Here is a 17,138-nt window from a genome sequence, read left to right on the forward strand (position 1 = left end):
TTCTAGGTACAAAACAGGTAGAGTTTCTCTCACCCTTAACTTCTGCAAGATCTAGATGGACTCAAATTCAGAATCTGGTGAAATGCCCGTATTTTAGGATAATGTATTCTAGCAGAAAGCTCTGGATTGGCTCTATTTTGCTTTTTGTTCCCCAAAAGATTTTTAAATAGTTTTCATTTTTAAAAAGATTTCAATTTTGGATTGTGCCGATGCCAAAGTCTCTATACATCTAATCAATCAATAAATAAGACAAACAAAGCAGCATATGTTTATCCTTTACATTTGGGAAGTGTACATTAATTACTGCAGATTGTCTCCTATGCATCTCCCCCCCGTCGCAGACAGCAGTGCTCAAAAGGGTCCGCAAAATAAAAATGTATGGGGTAATTAAATGGATATTTATAATTAGAACTTAATAATTTGCATCAGGGACAAATGAGCTCTGATTTTAATCTGCAGCGCATTTAGATTAGCCCGAAGATAGTGTAATTTGATGGTTTATAGGCCTCCTCTCGGATTATGAAATAATACCAAGCCTTCCAAGACAGCGCGTCTGTGTCAGGAGTGTGTTAAAGAAGAAGATGCAATGAAAATGTTTGACAACGTGAAAGCAGCCATAAATTACATGACAACTGTGTAAAAGTCATGATGAAACAAATAAAGGGCTGACCTATAATGCGTCTGATTCATTGTGACACACACAACTCCCTGCACTAATCTCTGCCCAGCCAACGCATTCTTAAGCGGGGAACTACTTAGCACTGGGAACGTTGTAAATTATCACTAGTCAACAGCATTGATTTTTAGTCGACATTTCAATCAGGCTGAAGTAGAAATACTACCCAGCTCATCCAACAGCCTCTTAACCAGTCCGCTGCCCCTCTGCGGTCTCCTCAGTTATGGCTTTGTTAAATTTCCATTGCTCTCACCATTCAATATTTATTATAGCGTGGCCACATCCAGGCACTTGGCCTGAAGGGTCACCGGCCTGCCTCTTGGGACATTAAATTCCTGCTTACCTTAATGAAGGCAGAGCCAAAAAAGAAAAAGAAACAAAAGGCCACCATTGGAGAGCTGGCCTGATTTTCAAGAGAATGGGGAGAAGACCAGAGGGGGAAAAGAGGGCCTCTGAAGCAATGGTATTCCTTTTATCATTTCTCATTTCTGCTTTTCAGTCTAGGAATAAAATTCAGAGCTTCTCTCCCGGGGTGATGGGGGGAAATACTGCTACAGTCCTGAACTGGGGGCAGGTAGAGACAACGTGGCGAACTGGAGGAAGAGGCAAGGGGAAAGGAGGCCAAGGATCCAGTCCCAGGGCTGCATGAAAAGTGAAGGGTAAGGCTTGGAGTTCTCTACCCACATGTATTCTCAGCAGCCACCTCCATCCCCACCCCCAACTCAGGAGACCTCCCGGATCCATGCCCATGACAACCCCTTGGTGGTGGATCTGATCTGAACGATCTCCCTTGGGTCAAATAGAAGAGCGTACTGAGTAAGGAGAACTCCCAGGCAACCCTTGTCACTGCTGAAGCCAACTCTTCAGGTCCCCCACAGAACCTCTGCACCTCCTAACTGCCCAGTGGACGATGAAGTGACATAAATGGCGGCCAACGGTGGCCCAGCCAATTCAGAAGGATGGGTAATAGAAGGAAAACCCTGACATTTGGTTTTGGAATACATTATGTAATCCCTCCGTAGTGAACCTCAGGTCTTGCTTCAGCAAATATTAATGGTGTCAGAGCAGCCTGCAGAGTGACTAGGGGAGGCCACCATGCACTTGAAAACTTGCCTCGGGGAAAGCCACATGTGGATCATATGGAGTTGTTGACTCTAGTTTCCATTCAAAAATTTTCTCAGGTCTCTTAGCGTGCTTTCCGGACTTGCCTTACCACAGCACTTGTTCAGCCAATAATGAAAACCTCCTAGAAGCAGATTATTACCCCTCCAGTATTCCCTATACACACATATGCATGCACACGCACACGCACACACTCTCTTGCTCAGAGTATAATTCTAATTCCCCCCTCCTTTAAAGGCGTGGTCAGTGAAGTGAGTGCCAGAGAGACAACTGAACAGGAATGCTGAAAGCCAGGGCTCACCAGCCCTTCCAAGCCCTAGCTTGGTTTCTTGGTCAGCCTACTGCTATCTCCTAACCAAGTCACACACAAATAGTGAAACCTCCTTCCTGCTCTTCCAGGGACCCTCACCCCATTCCTGCCTTACTCTGGACAGATGGAGAAGGGACTACTTGCAAAGCAGAATTCCTCACATTGCAACTCTTTCCAACAGCTCCAAGGCTCCGCCAATATGCCCAGGACAGCCGCCCAGGAACTGGATGAGAACATTCTTCTCTTTCCCAGAAGACTAAAAAACTTGACCACAGAACCCACAGGAGGGCCAGCCATCCAGCACCAGAGCTTCCCACCCAACGGGTGCCCAACGCCACTGCAGAAAGCTGCAAACACTTTCAGGAGGTGACAGAGGATAGTGGCTGGAAGCCAAAGGATTAAACCCCTAATAATGGTGAACCCTCGGGGAAGCTCTTTTAACCTTTGGTGAACCCCGATTTCCTCCTCTACCAAATGGAGCTAATAGAACCTCCTTTCTGAGGCTGCTGTGGGATGGAGAGACAATGCATCAGATACACAGTAGAGCAAAGGCAACTCTCAGGGTGTGTCCTGCGTGGCAGGTAACTTCTGTGCTTTCTCTCACTTACTCCTTGCGTCCACTCTATAAGGGAGGTGCTTTGGGTTGTCGGCATCGCGCAGAGGTTAAACACTTTGCCCAAACTCTCCAGACCAGTCAGTGGTGAAGCAGGAATCTGAACCCACAGTGACCATGCCACACACCCAGGCATAACTTCTGCTGGCCTCTCTCCCTACAGGCTTGTGCTGCATCACCAACCACTGAGGGAGCTGCTAATGGGGAGGAGCCCCTCCAATCACCCCACCTCACCAGATCTGCAAGGGCTCCTCAACTGTTCCCACCCAATGGCCCCTTTCCCACAGGCTCCAGCAGGAACCCACTCTGAGGCAGGAGGCTCTGAGCCCATTAGAAGCCTCCCTACCCTGCTCACCTCTCATTCCCACCTCCTACTCCCACACTGTGAGGAACTATGTTGAGACCCCAGTTCTGATAGGAGAGGAGAGTGCTAAGCCAGGAGTCAGAATCATAACAATAACTGGCTTTTCTCTAGTGCTTACCATGTACCAGGCAAGCAGGGGTTTTCACGCAATGCTAATGATGCCCCCCATGGGGAGGGGTCCTGCAACTCCCCCCATGTTAGAGGAAGAAATGGAAATTCAGAGAGATGAAGAAATCTCCCCAAGCTCACACAACTAGAAATGGCAGCACTTCCTCACCATTTTATCTCAGAGGCTGAAAAAGGGGGAGAAAAGGAAATGAAAGGAGATAAACATATTTTGAAGGGCTTATTTCCTTTCCCCTCTTTCAGCCCCTCTTCCCCGTGTTACAAGGCAGGAGGCAGGTTACAAAGGCACACAGGTGGGAGGGAGTGAAAACAGCATCTAAGGGCTTGGCCGAGTGTTTTGGGTTATCTGTGGGATGAGCCCAGGGGCCTCCAAATTTTCTCAGTTTCTATTTGCTACTAGATAAGTAGGAGAAAAAGTCCACCTTCCCGCTGAGGCTTGACTTCAGCCTGGGGAAGTAAACATGATTTTATCCTATTTTTTATGGCTGCTCACAATGGTGCCTTTTCAAGTCTATGATGGGGGAAAAAAACATCCTTTATTGTGTGAACTGCATTTCGGACGGGCCCCCAAACCACGTGGAGGCCCAGTGTCCCCTAGGTAGAATGCTGTGAACCCAGCTTTAGCGCCAGCAGCTCCTCTGGTGGGAACCAGAACATGCCTCCCGCCAGTAAGTAACAGAGAAATTCAATTACCTCGCCACTTGTGGCAGGAGGGCAAAGACTGCACATTAAAAGAGCTAAAAAATGTCAGGAAGTTATTGGGCTGATGACTCTTGCTTGCCAACACTCATAAGTGAATGCATAATGTCATAATAAACTAAAAAACACAGAAACAGACCAAAGAAGATAAGATAATTGAGAATCAAACAAGCCCGGACACATGGGTTTGCCATCAGCCCTGCACGGGAAATGCTGAGCCTCCCACGGGGGCGCTTTCCCCCCACCCCTGGCCTTTGCTGGGCCTCGCTTGCTCCCATCCTTCCCAGCCAGCAGCAGCCTAGTTCGCAGGTCTTTCCCAACAAGGAGTTGAACTTCAGCCATTAAAAAAAAAAAAAAAAAAAAAATTAAATTCGTGCTCACCGATTTCCTACCTGCACGCAGACCCACACGCCCCGCCCCGGCTGCACACGAGGCCGCCGCTGCACACGCGCTCACACGCGCTGGTCTCCCGAGCACCCCCAAACCCTTCCCATCCCGGGCCCTCGGGTTACTGGCATTATCACAACTCTTTTTTTTTTTTTTCCCCAATGGCAAGCCAGGAAAGATGATAGAACCTGTGTGTGTAGCCAAAAGACTGGCCTCAACTGGTTCCGAGGGGAAAAAAATTGAGCTGTGTGTGTGTGTGTGTCTCTCTCTCTTTTTTTTTTTTCTTGCCTTTAGCCAAAGACCTGGGAGCATTTGATGTACAGTCAGCAGGTATTTTTTTTTTTAAGAAAGAAAGAAAGAAAGAAGGAAAGAGAGAAAGAAGGAAAGAAAGAAAGAAAGAAAGAAAGAAAGAAAGAAAGAAAGAAAGAGGAAGAAAAGCGAAAAAAAACAAAAACACTGAAAAGGCTTGGCTGCACTGGGGCCCTGACATGCTCTCATCTAAAGCTTGGCCCTCGGCCAAGTTCATCTGTTAATGGACAGCCACAACCAAGGCCTGCACCTCCCCCACCTCCGACTCCTCTCTCTTCTCCTACCTCTTTCGAGCTCCTAAAAACTAGACATCGATTATGTCTGTGCTTTTCCCTTTCTATTCAAGATAAACAAAGTGCTTCAAGTTCAGGGCACACCCTGGGACCCTTGACAAAACAATCTATCATTCTGTCTGCTAAACCAGTCTGGCTACACCGCGGCCGCGAGAGCAACGCTCCCAATGTACAATTTTCCCTTTGTGCTTCTTCCCTCTTGCCACTAACCTCTTTTCTTTACCACCTTCTCCGGAGCAGATGGACTTGACCACTTTGCTTAAGCCCCTCCTGGTAACCTCAGAAATTAAAGAAAGGATGGGAGCTCCTGGTGGCCCCTCCTCCTGCCTGGGTTCTCCTCCTTCCCCTGTGTGGCCCCCCCCAGTCCCTCGGACGCATACCCAGTTCCCGTTAGACCCACATAATCCTTTCAACCCTCTCGCCACACAGACACCCAGAAAATAAATTGAATGCAAGGACGGTCCCTTCTTTTGCTCCCTGCAAGATTATTTTAAGTGAGTTTTGTTTTAAATCATATCCATTAATTCAGCCTGACTTGCAATTAAATGCAAATACACTTTTTACAACCAGTACGGAATGTATTAATTATAACTACAAATGGTCAAATGAGAGCACAGTCCCTCCTAAAAATATTAATAAAATACATAATAAATAATATTAATGAAACAAAAATAGATTCATAAGCCTTGGCCAAGGCTTTTATTATTTCACGCAAGGGGAAATCCAGCCAGTGAAACTTGCTGCACATACTTTGGCGGGACTCTGGCCAACCACCACCAGTGAACTCCAGAGAGTGCATTTGGAGGGGGGCAGGGAGGCCGTGCTCTGGTGTTAGAGGTTCTGTGCAGACCCCCCCCCCATCCTTGGGAGGCTGAGTGATGGCCACAGAGCACAAGGCGGAGCCCATAACGCCTCACACAGCTTTCCCATGTGGTCTGGGAAAGTAACCCACAGGCAGCTTCCCCTTGCTAAGGCAGCCTGGCTCTTATTTCAGTGCCCACCCCTCCCCTCCAATGAATCTCCTAGACCCGAGGGAAATGAGCCCAGCTAAAAGAAGGGCTCAGGAGTCTCACCCCAACAGCACCATTTACTCCTCGAGCGCCAGGAGCCACCTTCCTCCCGCCACACCACCAGGCCCCTGTTAACCTGTCTCCACATCACACAGCCCTGCCGCACCCCCCACCCCCGGCTCCCCCACTCCCTGCCCCCCGCCTCTCCCCCCCAAATCCAACACACCCACCGCACAATCGAATCTAATTAAGATCAGGAAAAAATTTGCATTTTCTTTTCACTGTACCCCCAGTAATCACAGAAGTTCTTCAAATTTTGAGAATTTTGTTCCTCTGCTAATTATTTCCCTCATTTTGCATTTCAAGGCACAAAGACAGTCTATCTCACTGGTGGTCTATTAATAGTTTGAAGTTTTGAGCATCAGAAGGTGGGGTGGGTTTTTTTTTTTTTTCCTTTTAAAACTGTCATTTCCAGTTTTGTAAAAAGGTTTTTTTTGTGGTTGTTGTTGTTGTTACTGGTGGTGAATTTAAGGTTTCTTCCAAAAGATAACTTGGCTGTGCCATTCTGTATATTATAATTTGATCTCCCCCTACTTAACTGATTTACAGAACCTTGGTATGTGTATGGAGGAAGAAGGAGGGAAGGAAGGAAGGAAGGAAGGAAGGAAGGAAGGAAGGAAGGAAGGAAATTAAGAAAGAATAAAAGAAAGAGAGAAAGAGGGAGAGAGAAAGAGAAAGAAAAAAGAAAGAAGAAAGAAAGAAAGAAAGAAAGAAAGAAAGAAAGAAAGAAAAAAGAGGAAAAAAAGAAAGAAAGGAAATTCCTTGGCATAAGTACATGTTTGCTGATCAAATTTCAGATCATGTGTTGTTCATTATTATGACTTTACTTGAAAAACAGTTTGCCACAGTGAGATGGATTCACTTTATATGTTTTCTACCCCTCTACTCCCTTTAAGTACTTTGAAAAACAGTACAATTTTTTTTAAGGTACATTTAAAGCATGAACTGGTTTGGATTAAAACAATGTTTCAACGTCCGTAAATTCCCCCCCAAAATACATTTTTAAAAGCCTTATGCAAAGCCACACATGATTTTGAGGGACCTAATGAGATTGTCCCACCAACAAAATTTAATGGTGATTTAAGAAATTCTGATACTTTTCATTTACTTCCTGTAGAATTATTTGTGTACTTGACATTTATGCAGTTTCTCCATTATATAACAATGCACTCTGGGTACACTAGATTATGCCAATCTATTAGAATGAAATTTGTACTCCATATAAGCAGAAGTTTCCAGTCGGTTTTGACTTACCATTATGTTTCAATGTAAAGTGTTATTATAGCTGAGTATAAAGCACTGCTACTCCGCGCTCGCGGTTTTTAACTCTAATACTGTAATCTTTCTGGCTGCTTCTAGGGCTGTGTCAGTGTTTACATTTCTGGAAGTTAAATAAACCGACATGGCAAAACTCCTGGATAGACTGAATAATAAGGCTTGTGATGACTACATTGTTTACTTTTTACCTTGTTAGGATCCCTTTCTTGTAAAGTTTGGGGGAGAGACAGAGAAAGGAGGAATGAAGGAGGGGGATAGGATGGAAAGAGAGAGATTTACACACTGGCTTCCATATGTCACAAAGACCTTCTTACCCACAAGCAACGTGATTGAAGCAGAGTGAGTGCATGGAGTTAGTTTTCGCCTGTTTCATTTGTGTTGTGTTTTCTTAAGTAGCAGGTCATCTGAACACCCCCCTTCTCCCCTGCCCTCCCCCCAGTAAAAAGTATGAACATTTTTTTGCCCATTTTCAAATAGCAAATTATCCATTAGATTTCATCATATCTTAGTAAAGCAATTACATCAAGAAAATGATAGTGCGTGTGGAATCAATTATGCATGCAGTTGGCCGGAGACCAAAGGCTGTGAAGTCGGAGAGGGCAAAATCGCTCGACACACACAAATAAAAAGCCCCTGGATCTCACAGATGGACCCCATCAGTTCATCTTACTGCCTAAAAAGTTCATGCACTTAATAATTTATTTGTGTTCTGGATACTGTTTCCCAGCTGAATATTAACAACTTTGAACTGAAGCATGCTTTTAGCATGGTATGGATGGAAGTCACGGTAGGGCAGTGCTAGGGTCCCTCGGAGGTTAAAATTGTAGTTCTGTCTCTTACACACTGTTCATTTTCCATCACAATTTATTTTCTTTCATTAAACATTCCTTTTAATCAGAATATCAGTTTCCGTGTTCTGATTCTGCTTGTGAACCAGTGATAAACTCATAGACCAAAGATGAGCATCAATAATACAGCACAGGCTATTCAACAAGCAAGGGCAAATACCAAAATCACAGGCTCTCAAAAATTGGAAACCGTTAGTTAGCACCTTGTTTTCACAACCAGGGCACTTGTGTACCTTGAAGGAGGCAACCCAGAGCCCAGGGACCATGATTTACTTTCGTGACCAGGGGAGGACACAGACAGAGCAGCTGAGAGCAGAAACTGGACTAGGCCACCGGAAGACTTACTTGAACTCCAAGGTAAATAAGTCAGCCAAGCCCAAGCCCAAGCCGTGCAGGTGCTAGCCACATAGTCAAGGAAGAAACCCAAAGCATTGTTGCAAAGCTCTGTCTGTACTTTGTAGCCTCCCCCCTTCCAGAGGAGAAGCCTGATGTCTTAATAAGCTGGAAAATTCAAGTCCCTCTGACATCAAACTGCTTAACAATGAAACTGCCCGACAACTTTCGTGGGGGAACAGGGTCGGGCAGTACGTATTTCTGCACAGATCTGGATGTGCCTCAATCATACACTTAAATTTTACAGTCTTCTCCCCAAATGAGAACGACTTCCAGCCAACACTTCCACAAACTGTACTTAACGTTAAAAGAAAACGGATAAAACATATGTAATTACTCAAGGTTAGACTTCTAATTCCTCAATTCACTAAAGGAAACTTGGCAAGAAGATGCCTCATTTTGCTCCTTTCTACTGGGGCATCCGAGGAGGAGAGCCACTGAGGCAGCTAATACACAAAACATGATCAAAAGTGATTAACAACAGCTTCATATGCAAATTGCATTAATGAAGGAGTGCAAAGTCATCATGTAAATTAAATATGTCAAATCTCTTGGTGAACTTTCAATCTTGAGAAGAAAAAACACTGCTTTAATTTTTTTACATCATCAATTTTGCAAGATTGAAAATCTAAGAATCTTGGTGCTATAAACAATTTTCACCTTTTTTTTCTCCTTCAGCAGGCTGACAGGCCAGCCTGATGTGCACCGAATGTACATGTTAATAGGCCAATCAAAAATGCAAAACAATTCGCAATTACTGGAAGGACCTAATGGTCATTAGAATTTACAACTAGGTAATGAACTGAAGTCTGCCCACACCATGCATATTCATAAAGCAATTTAGCCTTTGAAGATTAAAGAAGTGCTTAAAATTCAAATGAGCTTTAGCAAATTATCAGTAAGATTCATCCAAAAAGCAAAGGGTTTTTCTTCCTATGATTTCCTCATTTTTTTAATGCAAAATTGTTATATCTTCCAGACTGAGCTTAAACTAAACATTGAGCTTCTAGTGAAGCCAAAGGGGCTAAGACACAAACAGAGGCTGCAAACATCGTTACGGACTTTGTTCATAAAACTAAGCCCTTAAGAGCCAAACCTATCTCTAAACATGGTAATTTATCAAAAACAGCCCAGAGTTGCTCATAGGCAATATACTGCACAGGCCTCCAACAAAACAGATTAACACGAGTCCCACCACCCTCCCAAAAAGCCTTTTTCCCCTCAAGTTGAGTCTCCTGTGTAAACATCCACTGGGGTATAAAAACAGCTTTTTCATCGCCTTGGAGTGGCATTCGTTTTAGAAGTTTCTGCTTCCAAAAGGAAAAGAACAAGAAAGGAGAGGATACAAGGCAGAGGAGCGAGATCTGGTTTACTTCTGAGGGGTGAAAATCCTGTCGTTGGGCTTTTATTTTCCTGAGCACCCCCCCCCCTTCTGCAGTGGCAGCATTTAATTCAAGAGGAACAGGTCATGCAGACACTGGCTGACATTCAGAAAGTTGTGGTGTCCACCACTCCCCCCACCCCAACCCCCAGTCATTACATTGTGGGAATTTGAATTTTCAGGCTTCCCAATGACAAGTATGGAGAAGTATCTATCTCACACCTTGAGTGCTAACTCACACCTTACTAACCTCATGATATTTAAGAAATTCTAGTGATAGAATTCCCTGTGAATGCCTCCTCTTCCCCCATCCGATACACCCAACCCAGCTGAAAGCACACGCTCAGTCCTCTCTCGGCCAGCCTACAAGGCAGACTGAGAATCACAGCTCTGAAAGGACCATGTGCCTGTGCTTGGTGCTCTGCTTCTGGACCCAAAAGACTTTCTCTGCTTTGGTGATTGTGTTGAACCCCCACCCAAAATATTCCAGTAACTTCTCTGCCGCTGCTGCCCCACAGCCACCCCCCAACCTCAGGCGTTTGCCTAGAATGGATCTTCCTACCTGAAATGCAGGTATACCGAGGAAGTGGGAAAGAGAAGAGAGATGCGGGGTGGGTGGGTGGGTGGGGGACCCCAGGTACCATCCCTGATTCCTACGCTCTCCTATCCGTGGGCCCTGCTCAGAAATGTGGCGCATTTTAACATTTATCAGAAAGAATCGGATGCAGAGCTGCATGTAACTCCCATTCGCAACCATCTGTATGAGCCACAGGTCCACAGTCCTGACCAATTCCGTTTGACACTAATGTTACTCTACATGAGTAGAGTTCAATGAGGGTTGATATGGGATGTGACAGAGTAAATCAGAATTAGATTAAAAACAAAAGTTTAGAAACTGATGCTACACTACAGAGCAAATGGGACCTGAAGGCCAAATTTCCCCTAACTGCCTTCAAGTCATTTTCCCTATTAGAGCGTTTGCCTGCCACCCTCTTGCTGGCAGTGCCGCAATCACATCAGAAGGGAGGGTGGAAGGCATACAGGAAGGCTTGAGATGTTCCTCTTTACGTACAATACCTATATATTTAATATATAGCAATTAACTTCTGGTCAGGAGTCTGCAGGCAGCAAGCTGTCCCAAGCAGATAGGGGGGAGAAGGGGCCCAGAGCTGGGACAAGCACAAAAGACAGGTCCAACAACAATGCCTGCTGTCAGCAGCTGAATTATTTTTATACAGGAATTTTTATCTCTATTGTACAAACAAGTACGTGTCTGTGCAGACTTGTTAAGCAATCCACTTGTATGTAGAATAAGATTTTTTTTTCTTTCTTGCTACCAGTCACACAGCTCCAAGATCAGAAGAAATACATAGTCTTTGAAGCTGCTCAAATGTTTTAGTTAAAAGGACAGCAGTTGTTTTCAAAGATCCAAGAGTATCTTTATCAGAATTAAATTTTTCCTTATTGATTTTTTCCCCTTAACATAACAAAAACATAACATGAGAAGGTTACGATTTATTATTAAAAATTTTCGCAGCCTTTAAATCATCCTTCAGTAGCCAATGTTCACTTTTAAATGTAAAAGAATAGTTGTGTTTTGGTGTGTGTGTGTGTGTGTGTGTGTGTGTGTGTTAAGCTTAGGATAGGATGGAGTAGGAGAGAGAAACTCATGAGATTTAAAATTTAACATTGGTTAATGTATTGTTTTAACTGTGAACTCGAAGACTTGAGGAGGAGGGGGCTAAAAGGAGCAGTAAATGGTTCATTGTGAGCTGCCCCCTAAATGTAAATAAATCATGAAATCATGGTATCCCCTGAGTCAGTAAAGGGAAATGCTTCAGAGTTTTGTTTTGGTGGGGTTTGATTTCTTTTTCTTTTCTTTTTTTTTTTTTTTTTTGGCCCAAAGAGAAACTCCATATTTAAAACGTAAAAGATCAAACATGGCATGTAGGGCCTTGTGCTCCAACTAAGGTAAGAATCCAAGCTACACCTTATTTCTCTAAAAATTAACAGATGTGGGGTTTTTTTGCAGCTTTTTTTATGCATCATTACATATCAAGAAAATGAACAACTGATGAATATGAATTTAAATGCCTTGATGCTTAGCATGAGGCCTCCTTGTGCTTTTTAGAAAATTCAAAAAGAAAACCGAAACCAGAGGGCGGGGGACACAACAGCACCTGTGTTCTTTTTGAAAGCACCTTCGCAGGCTTCACAATAATTCCATTCTTCATTTTAATGGGAGTTTTTAATCAGGGGACTCACCTGTATCTAAACCTAAGATCAAATTGTAGGTGTAATTGTTCATCGCCAATGCCAACAGGAGTGAAGATACAAACAGAAACTCATTGTGAGTGACCAAAGGTCCCCAGGTATCCCCTTCATCAACATGCCTGCTTCGGGGTCCCCCTGGGAATTCCCTGGCGGGGCCAATTCAATTCTGCGTAACACGCTGCCAACCCTATCTGGAAAAGGGTGTGCTGGGCGCCTTCTCACCTCTTTCACAGGAAGTTTAAATCTGATCATCTCACCTTTAGTGGATATAATTTGTTGTTTAGCACTCTACGAACTTGGTATTTTATCTGTCTGGAGAGATCAAAAAGAAAAACGGCAGGCAGAAGAAGGAGCAAGTTGCAGCCCAGTCCAGCCTGCGTGCAGGGCGCGTTGCCTCCGAGCAGCCACCTGGCCAGGTAAACCTTCCAGGGGCATTGCATCAGATCCGCTCACATCAGTCTCCAGGGTGAACCAAGAGATGAAACACTCCGGTTCCCTGTCTGCAAACTTCTCATTTGCCAGTTCTTGGCAGCTTATTTTTCCAAGTGTTTTGTTTCAGGAAACGTGTGTATTTTCTTTTGTACGTTTTGTGGATTTACCACAACTGGTTCTGACAGCTGTTGATTCTGTTAAATGAACACATTATGAAGATCCTCTTTAAAGTCTCAAGCAACGGTGGACTCAAAAATAATGGCAAAATGTTTTTAATGGAGTTCCAGTAGAGAGTTGGTTAAAAAAAAAAAAAAGTATACATGAAGGTACAGAAGTCTTTTAAGTCAGCACTAGATCTAAACCGAGTGCCTGTGTGTGTGCGCGCGCGCGTATATGTGTGTGTGTGTGTGCGCGCGTGTGTGTTTAATGGGGAAAGAGGGGTGTTGCAAATCACCACAAATATTTACACTGTATTCCCTTTGTTCAAATCACATACTTTTAACAGGAAAAGCTGGAACTGCGGCTATTTAAAATTTTAAATATTCAAACGCCTGTAATTAACCATATGAAACAAATTATGTCGCATTTCTCCATACCACACATGCAAAAAATTCTGGTGGTGGATTGGGAGGTGGCAGCATCGGGGAGACAACTCCAAGAGGAGGAAAGGATGATGTTTTCATTTTGCAATAGATCAAAGGAGAACGAGAATGGAAACTGTAGCATATCGAGCATTTTTACATTGCTGTCTTTCACACTGGGCTATCTAAGTTTACACAATTCCCCAGACTAGCTGCATATTAAGCTTGCTGTGTACAGCTTTATTATGGTGCGGTGGTGGAAGAGGCATTAATATTCCGGCTCCGCATCTGACAGGGCATTTACATGCGCCCATCTGAGCGGTACCTGAGAGCTCCTCCAAGGTGCAGTAACTGTGCGCCTATTGTAAAGGCAAATGAAGCTCACCTATTCCCTGCTGGGGTCAGAAGTGACCTCACCACCCCCCATGCTTCAAATCCTTCCCTTGCCAACCTAACTCAATGCCATCGCAGAATGACGAATGAGCTTAGAAATAGACCCCAAGTTACTAACCCTGCTAAGAACAGCAAAAGCCTTTGCTGAAATGTTTTAAAAATGCATAGGGAGTGCAGCTGGCCAGTAAAAAGCAGGGAGACGGATTCCAGTGAACCCAATATGGAATACGTTACATTCTAAAACTGATTAGAAATACAGTCTGATGTTTACTGGCTTCAAATTGAGTTTGGCATCAAGCATACTGGCTTTAATAATGCTGGCATTTTTTTTATTATTATTATTATTATTTTAAATCTGCCTTTGGTCTCTAGGAGCACATGTGGAGAGCTAAAGCATTCTTATTCGTCAGGTTACATTTCCTGGAAATTAAGTTTGTGACAGAAAATGACTCTAGTAGCAATAATATGGTTCGTGCTCAAATTAATTAGGTCATTGTTGTAAAAACTACATGGCAAATTACAAAGGTAAATTTACTGATATTGGCCAGAGCCTCTATACCCTGGAAGTAAAGGGGAGAAGCAGTTTAAGGATGCTTATTTACCTGGGTAGGAGGAAAGAACAGAGGAGGGAGGGATACAATGGCCAATTTTCTATTTGTCTTACAAAATAAAAAAGTACTGGTTATTAGCCATTAAATTATATAGTCTGAACATATTTATGAACTTTATTAATGTCCTCCAAATTGACACATAAAACAAAAACCTGCTTGATTTGAGACAATGTTAAAAATGGGCACCAAGTTAAAATCTTTTTCTTTTTTAATCCTTGTAATAACAACACTGCTGACATAACCATGACCCAAATGAAATCTGAACAAGCAGAAAGGTACTAAAGATCCTTGGTGATTAAATCTGTTGCTAAAAAAGTGGCAAGGTGCCAGGCTGGGTCCAGTTTGATGCTAAGTGCTTTTTACTGCACAAAGCTGGTACTACGGTATGTAAAAACAGACTTGGGCTTGGGGTAAATTTTGTCAAATGATTCCTTTGTGCAGTAAAGGGTGTGAACAGACCAACCAAAGTACATTAAATTAACACTGAATGCTGCAGTCTCGGTGCATCTCCCTAGCTGTGCTACTTTGGTTCAATTTCGTGTTTTACCCCAAAGGAAAGCCAAACTTTTCTTCCTTTCTTACTGACTGGTGTGCACAGCCACCATTCATCTATTCTCCTTTATTAAATACTTTCACTTAAGAAATCACGAAATTCTGAAAAATGCTTCCCTAGGACTCGCACGTTTGTTATATACTCCAATTTAGTCCTCCCACATTAGCCAAACTACATTGAGGCTGCGGTGTGAAATTAATGATTTTCCAGGACTCGAAAATGTGCCATTAATATGCATCCAACTCTCCTCTTCCGTGAGCTTAAGGTTCGCTGTCCTGACATTGCCTGCACGTTTCTACACCCAGTTGCATTTTCCAGCCCATGGGCAGCTCCACAATTAAATGCCACATTCACTAGGAGAAAGGTGTGCAAAACAGATTTCAGACCCTTTAAAGTAAAAGGCACAACTTGCAACACAGGGAATGGGGTGATTTAAGAAATCACAGCACTGTTTTTTTAAGCTTTCACAGAATGAACACAGAGAATGGGGAGGGAAACTTTCCCCCTCTGCTCCTGTTCTTGAAGTGAATACATATTTGTGTTTCCAATAAAAGGCCATTTTTACATTAACTGTCTGTAACAGCAGGAGACAGAAAAACTAACACAATCTCTACATCACACACAGGATGATCTTCATATCACGTGGCCCTATTCTCAAAACTATTATTTATAAAAGACAACTAGGAAAATGCACAATGCCTCTTTTCTGTGTCAAGGAAAGGGTAACGTCTGAAGAACTTTGGGATCTTTGGGATCTTCCACATTTTAGATTTTTTTTTTTTTCCTTTTTGGCCTTCCGAAGTAAATTTAGCAGCCATGCGGGCCACTGTGTTTAATTAAGCTTTCAAAAGTCCTCTGACAATGCCAACAATTGTAAGACACTTCTGTGGCTCAATCATGCAATCACTGTGACAGTTCTATTTACAATTTGTCTTAGAGAGAGTTTCTCTGACATTGTACTTTGACAAAACATCCAAGCTGCCAGTTCACAACCTTTCTCGGTCGTATTTACAAATACAGCTTGTATATGGGACTCCCAGACTCAGGAACATGAGTCCTTGGGTAGTGGCCTCACAAACACAGGCTCCCAATGAAAATCCTAGATATATATAAAGAAACCATATTCTCTATTCTCTGGACTCGGAAGGTAAGTAAAATGTTCACCAGTATATTGGGGGGTTTTTGGTTTGTTGTTTTCTGTTTTAGCTGCCATGCTAAAAATTCACTTCAGAAGTCAGTGGTTTTTATTCAGAATCACACAAAGAGAAATTAAAAATAAGTAGTCATACTAGGATACTATAATTTATAGTCTCATTTACAATTACGCCATGAAGTAGACAAATACATCCCAAATTCAGTCTGAGCTTGCAAAAGAACTGGTATGGGTACAAAAGAAAAAGGCAAGTTGATTTTCTGAATTCTGAAAAGCATAAGTATGTCATACTTGATTTACCTTTAAGTAACATGCTGATGTATTTCTGTTTTGAATGAGTATTTCTCCCTCCATTAGAGTAACTGTCCTGCATATTTTTATCTAGTGATAAGGTATATTATTGCCTAAGCAAACAATTTTTACATATCCTGATATAAAGGCCTCTATTCAGGATTTTAAGGAGAAACAAAATCCCAATGTTTATCAATAGTAGCAGATTTTACTACATTTTATAGCACTGGTCATATTTTTTTCCCATTCTCTTAAAAAGTGAACTTCATGACAGCCCAATCCTAATTTGACGCTTTCTGTGTATAATAAGCCAAAACCTCAAATCTGACACTGTGGGATAGTATTTTTGGCCTTTTCTATAAGTGAACAGCAGTTTCACATTCACTAGTCTTTGATGAATATTTCCCCCATCATAAAATATGAGACTAGAAAATAAAACAACACCCCTATTAAAAGCTCTGACTGCCAGTCACAGGCTGCTAATACCTCCTGGTGAATATCTGACACACAAATACATGAACTGGGCTCCACACAATATAACCTGCTTGTTTCCAGTTAAATTAATACTATTTCAACCGTCTCAATGGATCACAGCCACACAACATTTTGAACATTTGAATAAAATGAAAAAGCAACCTGATTAATGTAGATGTGTGCAGTTAGCACACGTACATGGGTGAAGTGCTGGAGCACAGACTCCTCTCTTTGCCAGGTAAAAATCATCCTTTCTAAAAAACACTCCTCTTGGAGAGGCCTATGTGCCGTCAAAATGCATTATCACTTTACTAAGGATTTAAAGAACTCTACCTTATTCTCCTATCTGAAAGCCCCAAATTCTAAGCTTTATTTATCTCAGGAAAATCTGTCACTGTTTTATTCCTGCTTCCTGCCTATAAAATGGCACAGAGCACACAGTGAGCTCAAATCCAACTTACATCACTTTAATAAAACCTTTCCTACACAGCGCACTTAAATGACTAC

The 17,138-nt window shown here is 42.8% G+C and overlaps 1 protein-coding gene across 13 annotated transcripts in view; it reads right to left on the minus strand.

Moving 5' to 3' along the window:
* BCL11A (BAF chromatin remodeling complex subunit BCL11A) overlaps positions 1-17,138 on the minus strand; it is a 102,400-nt gene that overhangs the window by 72,235 nt on the left and 13,027 nt on the right. Inside the window, exon 1 of one of the 13 annotated variants that reach the window (XM_049115559.1) lies at positions 5,110-5,503. The exons of 11 other annotated variants lie outside the window; for them this stretch is intronic. The gene's annotated coding sequence lies outside the window, so the exon portion shown is untranslated. Of the gene's footprint in view, positions 1-4,291; positions 4,419-5,109; positions 5,504-17,138 lie in introns of those variants that run through there. One more of the 13 variants, XM_049115560.1, reaches the window with a different exon arrangement.

Source organism: Canis lupus, chromosome 10, assembly GCF_003254725.2.
Source record: "Canis lupus dingo isolate Sandy chromosome 10, ASM325472v2, whole genome shotgun sequence".
In the NCBI taxonomy this organism is placed as follows: domain Eukaryota; kingdom Metazoa; phylum Chordata; class Mammalia; order Carnivora; family Canidae; genus Canis; species Canis lupus.